The following is a 9217-nucleotide window of genomic DNA, read 5'->3' as shown; positions in this document are numbered from 1 at the left end:
CATGTTCCCGCACATGGCCTAACCGTAACACTGTAAAGAATTTCCAGTCTTCCCCTTGCACTCCTATCAACACTGAGATGTATTTGAGGGAAAAAAAAAAAAAAAAAGAGAGAGAGAAGATCTCAGGCTGTATTGTGTTTGCTAATGGTTAATTACGTAATTAATCTATAAGACAACTACTTTTTTTTCTTTTTTTCTTTTTTCTTTTTTTTTTTTAAAGGGCAGAGACAGATATTCTTCTGGGAGAAGATGGCTCAAATGAGAGAGACTTGAAGCCATGTCACATGAAGAAGAGTCAGAATAATTGAGGATGGTTAATCCTCAAAAGAGAGTGTTTAGGTAAAATTTGAGGGCTAACTTCAAAGATCTGAAAGACTACTTCATGGAGGAAAGATGTGAAGACCCGGGACCAAAGGTTACAGGGGAGTGGATTTGCATAATTGCTGTGCAAGGAGGGAACAATTATGACAGCTAATGTTTACTGAGTGCTCACCACGCATGCACTAAAGTTAAGGTCTTTATATGCCTTAGCTACAAGGTTGTAGATCAAATTCATACTTATCACTACAAGCGTCTCAGAGCATCGTTAGTAAAGGCTCCATTTACTGACTACTTATTAAATTACTTCATTTAATAGTTGGTGCTATTGACTTTTGTTATTATATCATTACTGTTTTATAGATGAGGAAATACAGAAGTTAAGTTGCTTTCCTGCAGTCACCCTGCTTTAGTTACTGGCTTATAACCATCTGGACCCAGGCACTCTTGATACTAATACTGCCTCCCAGAGTCATGCGTATAATAAGGAGTTAGATCAGAGCTGTTCATTAAAAGTATAAGGTGAGCCACTAATGAGAGCCTATGTGTAGCCTTACATTTTCTAGTAGCCACATCAGAAAATGTAAAAAGAAACTGGTGAAATTAATCTTATATATGCTTATATCTTAACCCAACACATGACGAATCCAACTGACTTACTACATCAAACTATTCTCATGTATTGCAATAATGTAATCAACATAAAAATACTTAACAAGTTAGTTTACATTCATTTTAAAAATACTGAATTGTATGTCTGTTTTACACTTACAGAACATCTCAGGGATAGCCACATTTCAAGTGCTCAACAGCTGCCTGTGGCTCTTGAGGGGGAAGATCTTAAAAGGGAGCGTAGTTTTCCACCTTGATTCTGATGCCTCCCTGCCCCCAACTTATTTCCTTTGCCAATTAGAAGAAAATGCCGAACTGCCTTTGACTTTTCCGGTAGAGCCAATGTAGGTATTTCTGAACTGGGGGAGGACAGGTGGTTCGCCTGCAACCCTCTTCCCTCCTGCCAGCTAGGCTGGGAGTTAACGTTTTTGATTTCTGCTTTGAAAATGATTTAAGTAGGTTGCATGAATTAAGTAATTTATTCTAAATATCAAATTATGGGTGGAACGTCTTGCCTTATGCAAAGTTATGCAAAATTAGGAGGTCCCTGGCTTAATTGGTTAGAAATACATCTTGTAGTTTCAATTGCAGGGTTAGTAAATACATAGATGTCGACGGAGAGGGAGGAAACGTTTTTTTTTTTTTTTTTTTTTTTTTGCCACTCTGTCCAAGGGTAGAGGCACAGCGTCAAAACAAACACGTCTTAAAGTAGCGTTCAAACAGCCCACCGAAGTTTCCCCTTAATATCCGGAACCGGTTGCCAAAAATTAAAAAAGGATGTGAAAAGATGCTACTCGCTTTTGGCCTCCCGGAGGTGGCGCTATGAGGGTGACGGAGTTAATTAGTGCCTCCAAACGCCATGTGTGAGCTCATCGAAGTCATGCTCTGCACACATATTATTTATAGCAGATCTGAGGCATGCATGGTGTTTGACATTTCTGTCTTTTAAGTAGGGGGACTTCAAAAAGTCGTGGGCATCCCCCTAGGCAAAGTGCAGTGGGCAGGGACCAGGCAGGGTGCGGGCGCAAGGCGAACGCGCAGACCACGAGTGTCCTGGCGCAGGTGCCGGGGGCGGCGGCTGCAACTCCGCAGCGTCCGCTCGGGAGGAGAGTTCGCGGCTGATCTCCGGATGCCTTGCAGATGCAAAATGTGTCTCTGGCCAGCAGGAGGAAGGAAGAGGAAGTGAGAGCAGCGGCAGCCGGCGGTGCAGCAGCCGGCCGACCCAGAGTGTAAGTGCGTGTGCTGGGGCGAGCGGGAGCGGGCGAGGATGGGCACAGGATAGAGGCAGAGCCACCCACGCCGCCGCGGCCCCACGCTGGGCGACAGAGCCTCCAGTTCCCCTTCAATGGTGGCGGGTCGCCGGAGCTCTGATCGCCGGGAACCCTTGCCGCTGCTGTCCTGCGACCCCAAGCAGGTTCGTAAAGTTTCCTGGGCTGGCGCCGCGCCCCGACTCGCTGACCTCGGCGCGGCAGGGGAGGGGGCCGGGACTGGGGCCGGGAGGAGGCGTCCTGCTCCGGGGGACTCCGAGCGCCGCGGAGACACTTTTGTTTCCTCCCTGGGGGCGCCGCGGCTCGGGCGGGGGTGGCCGCCGCGCTCGGCAGGGTGAGGGCTGCGGGCGCGTCGGGGCGCTCTGCAATTGGGGAAGTCTGAGCTCCGGGGATGGCGGGAGTGGGAGTGGGAGCGGAGGGAGGGGGCGCTGGAGGTGCGGCGCCCGCGGATGAAGCGCAGGGCCCGGGGCCCGGGAGCCCGCCGAGACGTTTCGACCAGGGTCTGCGGGAGGGGGGGGCGCGGGAGGGTTGCGACGCTGGCGCGGGGTTATTGGGGACGGGGGATGTGGGGCTGGGATCTTGGAGTCAAGATTCCTATAGAGCCAGAGAAGCGGCTGCGGCTCAGACTCGGCGTCTTCTCCTGCACTCGGGGATGGGAGGGAATCCCCCGGCGAGCGCGCTCGTGGGAGGGGGCGGTGATGGGCCAGAGGAATGGGGGCCAGGAGGGCCGGAGAGGGCGGTCTGGGCAGCCGGGAGCCCCTGAGGCTCTGGTTAGTAAATACTCTCCTCCCGGGGACACACCGGGGTCTCCGCCGAGACCGAGAGAGGCGGCGGGGGGCTTTGTGGAGCTTCGTGGAAATCTCGGCTTCGGAGAGGGGACGCACCGGGCGCGCCTTCAGAGAAGGGGGCGGCGGCATGCCAGGGGGCCCGGGAATCGGAGCGGAGAGTGGCGACTGCGATCGCCGGAGTCGCTTTGAGGAAGAGGAAATACAGAACTCAGCTGTCCCGGGGGTGCGCGCGTGTGTTTGGGGTTGGGAAGTCGGTGCTGTGCCGCGAGCGCGCGCGAGGCGGCGTGTGTGTGTGTGTGTGTGTGTGTGTGTGTGTGGTGTGTGCGCGCGCGCGTATGTATGTGTGTGTGGTGTGTCGTCGGTGTGTGTGTGTGGGGGGGGGGGTGTTGTGGGTGTGTGTGTGAGTCGGTGTGTGTGTGTGTGACCGCACAGCCAGGAACTCCCCGCCCAGTGACCCTCTCCCGCCTAGGGGGCCATTTGAAGTTGGAGGCGGGTCGGGACCTGCCTTGACCTAAAGGACCAGCCTCAGGCTTGGTCCCAGGTAGTGACCCAGCTCTGAGAGTCCCTGGACGGCTCCCGAGACTCAGTGAATATATTTGGGATGCCCCTCGCGCTGGATCATGGGCTTCCCAACACCGCTGGCCTTGAATGATTCGGGCCTAATTCGTTATGGTTAAGATTTCAGATAATCTAAGACGGGTTGAGGCCTCCAGAAGCGGAGGCTTCCTGTTGGGCGCTGCCAGTGACTTGGGGATGAAGCTATGGAAGAATATCTGAGTGTTTCTCTTTTGCTTCTATAAAAGTAATTAATGACCTGTATTTACACACCAAAACCCTGCGAGCAACTTTGGGACATAGAGGGGTATAATCCTTCTCAGAATCACTTTGAGATTGCAAAAACCGGCAGCAGCTGTTATTGGGGTCTCCTCTGGCCAGGGTTCTCATATTATCTCACCTCCATGCCTACTTTCCAAGGTTGTTTCAAGCATTAATGTCCCATAATTTACAGATCTGGGGGAAAATAATGGTAAGTTAGGAGGCCAGATCCCCTGCAGGCACATCACATATTTTTAATTTTTCTTATAGCTGACCTTTTGAAGCTTTACTCTTTATTATTGTACATTTCCTATCTCTGGAAGGCTGTGGTTAAATGTGCATGCTGCCTTTTTTCTACTCTGTTTTGTTTGTTTTTATTAGGTTGGTAAATTTTGAGAAAATGACCTGGACTGCTGGGACTCTTGGGGAGGGGTTGTGTCAGGAGGTTACTGAACTGGAGAACAAGAAGTATGGTAGGTATCGGGGAGGGGCAGGCTGGGAGGCAGACCCGGATGGGAGTCTGGGGAAACTCAGGGCCTGGAGCAGTCATTGGGCAAGAAGATGGGCAGTTGTAGTGATGGTCATGCTTACCGTCCTTGGTAACTGCAGGCACCCTCACCGTCTTACATTCTTCTTTTTCACTGAGTTCTCTCCCTAGGGCCTTTGCCCATGATATTACAGGAGGAGCTTTTCTCCCACATGTCCAGATGACTCACTTCCCCTGCTTCTTTCAGGTCTCTGTCCAGTTGTCAGCTTATAGGGGGCCTTCCCTGGCTACCCCATATAAAATAGCAGCCAGACACTCCCTGGGCCTCTTACGTTACTCAGTTTTTTGTCTTAGTACCTTTTACTCCCTGGCATTATACAGTCATTGGTGTATTTTGAGTATTGTCTCTCTCCCTGTTAGAGCAGAAGTTCCATGAGGGTAGTGACTACCTTGTCTTGTTTACAGCTCCAGAACCTGGATGGATTCTTAGCATGACGTCGGTGCTCAATAAGTGTTTGTTGACTGACTAAATGAGAGGTGGCTATACTGGGAGAGATCCACCAGGGAAATATACCAGGAAAATGTTGCAGCATTAGTGCAAGTGAGAAGCCCAGGTAATGGGCTTTTGCTTTTTTCGCTGTCCTTTCCCCCATGCCAGGCCACTCTTCTTTTAGACTCTGTTCTGCCTTGAGTAGACTCCTCCCTTTTTCTGCCTGAAGAAAGGAACAGAGAGGTGATTCCTTGGGAGATTAGATAACCAGTACACTTAATGACACATAACCATTCCAGATCTGGTGTTTCATCACTCTCCTTGGAGAAGGTCTTTTAAAGAAGTCTGTGTTGCTTTAGCCTAGGAGGAAGGGCATGATTGTAAGGGGATTGAAGTCAGAGGCATCTACTGTGTCCCATTCTGCTCTCCTACAATATGGAAGTGAAGACAGGAGGCTGTAAGGGAGGCTGTGTGGCAGATGCAGGGGAGATGAGAAATGCCTAGGAGAAGAAAAATAAAAGTGAGAAAACATTAAGGTGTTCTGCAGGTGCAGCTAAGTCTTGAACATTTACTAAATTACTATATTGAAAAGAAGCTAACTCTTGAGTGTTTCAAAGTAATTTAACCCCTTTGGGTGTTTGGTGTGAGTGGGTGGGGCGGGTGGGGAAAGGGCTTTGAAGCCTTTGCTGGAGGATGTGGCTGAGGGTGAGGCAAGGAGCTCACCTGATCACACACTGTGCTTACTTCATCAGGTTGCCTAATGCTCAAGGGTTAAAGGTGATCATTCCTATGGAGGTAACATTTCCCTTCCAGATCTAAGACAGTGGATACCATTAAGGTTTGTAACTCAAGCTTGTAACCACTTTTTGGTGCCTGAAACCGTCCAAGTAGATAGTTTGGTTTATAAGACATTCTGTTGAATCTGGAAAACGTGGTGGATTAAGAAACCCTCTCTGCATCACAAAGCCTGGAGTGTTTGCTACTAATTGTGCAACTTTAGTTCTGGTTCCTTCTAGTCAACCAGAGAAGTGCTTTTTAAGCTTACGGCTGTAACCCATGAGCGGATCATGATATCACTTTAGTAGGCCAAGACCAGCAGTTTAAAACGTGAAAGAGAAGAGTGGTGTGGAAAACAGCATTTCATAAAACAGACACCCAGTCTTAATGTCAAAGTACTGCTCAATGTAGGTAACGATTTTAAAAAGCCTGTTTCAATACTTCTGGGGAAAACTACATTTTTAACCAACTTGCCAGGGATTCTGATGACGACGTTCTAGAGGGCTATAAGAAATACTTAGCTATCTCCTTTTAACAAAATACTGTTGGTTTAACCCCCTGCAGGAGATGCTGTTTCCAAATGTTGAACCAGATGCAGTTCTGTCGGCTATTGACTTAACTTTTCAAAATGCTACTATTGGCCGGGCGCGGTGGCTCACGCCTCTAATCCCAGCACTTTGGGAGTCCGAGGCGGGTGGATCGTGAGGTCAGGAGATCCAGACCATCCTGGCTAACGCGGTGAAACCCCGTCTCTATTGAAAATACAAAAAAATTAGCCGGGCGTGGTAGTGGGCGCCTGTAGTCCCAGCTGCTCTGGAGGCTGAGGTAGGAGAATTGAGTGAACCCGGGAGGCAGAGCTTACAGTGAGCTGAGAGTGCGCCACTGCACTCCAGCCTGGGCGACAGAGCAAGACTCCATCTCAAAAAAAAAATGCCACTATTTGTAGAACTTGCCAGTGCGCTAGGCCCTCATGCTGCCATCTTGGAGGAACTAGAAACTCAAGTGACATGCTTTTCACTTTAGTGATGCAGAAAGGCAGTAGCTCCCTTTGCAATAACTCTTTAACCTCACTTAGAATAAAATCGACAGACTATCCCCTTTTCTCACCAAGTTTTAGTTTAGAACTTTTGAGGTCTTTGGAAATTTACTCTGCTCAACTTCTCCTTTCATATTTTACATCTAGTGTTCCCCACATGAATGATTCTAATTACAAAGACAGTTGTAATCTCTTCTGGAGGCAGCCACACTGCTGGGATGCATGATTAGATGAAGCATTTTAGCTGACCTGGGCTTGGATTGGCTATCCAAAGAAGAAAGTCAAAGGCTGACAACTCAGCCTGGGCAACATAGCGAGACCACATCTCTCAAAATGTTAAAAAATTAGCTGGGTATGATGGCATGCACCTGTAGTCCCAGCTACTTGGTAGGCTGAGGCAAGAGAATGGCTTGAGTCCAGGAGTCTGAGGCTGCAGTGAGCTGTGATCCCACCACGGTGCTCCAGGTTGGGTGACAGAAAAAGACCCCATCTCTTTAAAAAAAGACTCTGAGAACTTCTGCACTGTCCATAATAAAAGGATCATGAAGGCCAGTCATTCCACAGGGTGTGGCTCCCAGGACCATGTGTGTGGCCGTGAAAGCCTTCCAGTATGCCAGCACAGCATTTTTAGGTTCAGCAAAGCCAGCCTGCATGTACAATGCACACACTGGTTGCAATGCTTATTTCCCTGGATAAGTTGGGTTGTTTGAGTGTTAACAATTGGAACTTATCTATATTAGCCAGAACTAAAGCCTGCAAAGCTATATCATGATTCCTGATTACATTAACTACTTGTGTCTTAGTGCTGTATTTTCTAACCTGTTACAATATAAGTGCAGGTACGGTACGAGCAGAATTTGGTCATTGGCCTAAGGTGGGGTGAACAGTTAAGTATCAGATAGGAATACGTGTGGGAGAAGGAATGCTAGCTCATCAAACAGAATTAACTACAGTAACAAACTGGCATAGTGCTGAGTCGAGAAATTAGTCACATGTATAAATAGAAGGAGACGATTCTCAGTGTTCCGGGCCCCCACAAACACTGATTTCCAGAATCTGAACAGAATTATTATTGGAACTTCAATTTTAGGAATTGAGGCTACAGTTTTGACTGTTTTAGTTCTAACAGTTAAGGTAGAAAACAAAACTTTCCTCAGTAGAAAACACTGGAAAGGCACAACTTGCTGGACTAAGGACTGAGATGTGTTCAGTGGGTTGTACTCTGGATAGGGAACGGTGGTTTGAGGGAATGAAAATCAGGTAAGCCCTATAAAGCATTCTCTCAGTGGAGGTGGAGTCATAGGATCAATGTGACATTTTTCTCTGTGGCCTGACACACCCTTCCTCTGGGGATGCTGTTTTGGAAATGATGGAGAACAATCAGAATAGTATTGTTATCCCATTTTGCAGATGTGGCTTGGAGGAATGAAATGTCACAAGCATACTTAGAGAGTGCATCTGAGCCTTAAACCCAACTTTTCTGACTCGTTTTACTGTGTTGTTTCTTTCTCCTGCACCATGATATCTGCACTGGTTAGTTCCTTCTTTTGTTGGTTCCCTGGACTTGCCAGCCTCTGAGGCCAGGATGCCATGTGGAGCTATGCTGCAGTGCTGTCCAGAGAGGCTCTTCACTCCTGTATGTCCTGCAGACGGATGTGCCCTGGGTTGCCATGGTATCCAGGGATGTCTCTGCTGCCACTGAGTCCTAGTTCTTCAGAGTCAATCCCTCTCTTTGGGTATCTCATTCTAAAGTTGGCCTTAGTTTTGAGAGTCAATGGATTCTTCTCTCAGGCGCAGTATGTCCATCAGCCAACCTCATGATATTGAAGCATATGAGCCAGAATGCAATTTATTAATAAAAATGAGAACAGTATTTGCCAAGAAGAATGGGCGTCTATTCTTTAGCCAACATTTTTCCTCTGTGGATGAGTCATGGTGAAGGCAAAAGCATGGAACCACCTGGGAAGGAACCAGTTGGAAGGGGAATATACTTGACAGTGTTTTCCAGCTCCTCATAACTTTTGCTAATTCTCTTGTTGATAGATTCATACCAACTAAGAAAACCAGAGACTGGAGTCCTTTGACCATGATGGTTTCTCCTTTGGGCAATGCTGAGGCTACTTGTACGGTTCTTTTTCTACTTGTAGGCTGTTGGCCATTTTACTGACCCATTATTTCAGGCAGTGTCAGCCTCAGTGCTATTGACATTTTGGGCTGGATAATCCTTTGTTGTAAGGGCTGTCCTGTGTACTGTCGAATGTTTACTGCCTTCCCTGGCCTCTGTTCACTAATGCCAGTACATTACTCGTTTGTGACAACCCCAGATGTCTCCAGGTATTGCAGATTCTCCTATCGATTTTCCTGTCCCCAAGCTGAGAACTGCTGCTTTGTCTTCCTGTGTTAGTGAGACCAGTTGTGTGTTATCAGATAGTCTAGACTTTCAACAGCAGTTATAAGTGTCCTAGTTTTCTACTTACTGGTTATTCCTTAGAGTCTAAGGTGGTGTATTAATAAATGAGAGGGCTCACCCTTTATGTTCATTTCTTTCTTCCAGCTCTCCAAGTTTCCTTTCTAGCTCTCTTCTCTCTTATACTGCAGTTGTTTCTCTAATCCAAATGTTTTTCA

The 9217-nt window shown here is 47.8% G+C and overlaps 1 protein-coding gene across 9 annotated transcripts in view; it reads left to right on the top strand.

The window, feature by feature from the left end:
- The first annotated feature begins 1525 nt into the window (after nucleotides 1-1525).
- ELMO1 (engulfment and cell motility 1) overlaps nucleotides 1526-9217 on the top strand; it is a 589252-nt gene continuing 581560 nt past the window's right edge. For 2 of the 9 annotated variants that reach the window (XM_063815315.1, XM_063815312.1), the window contains exons 1-2: nucleotides 4184-4275; nucleotides 4755-4903. The gene's annotated coding sequence lies outside the window, so the exon portion shown is untranslated. Of the gene's footprint in view, nucleotides 2345-4183; nucleotides 4276-4754; nucleotides 4904-9217 lie in introns of those variants that run through there. The other 7 variants (XR_001719198.4, XM_009452902.5, XM_003950985.6 and 4 more) reach the window with 6 other exon arrangements.

The sequence above is a fragment of the Pan troglodytes genome, chromosome 6 (assembly GCF_028858775.2).
Source record: "Pan troglodytes isolate AG18354 chromosome 6, NHGRI_mPanTro3-v2.0_pri, whole genome shotgun sequence".
NCBI classification, from domain to species: Eukaryota; Metazoa; Chordata; class Mammalia; order Primates; family Hominidae; genus Pan; species Pan troglodytes.
The sequence above is the reverse complement of the archived record's forward strand: the minus strand, read 5'-3'. Positions and strand labels throughout refer to the sequence as shown.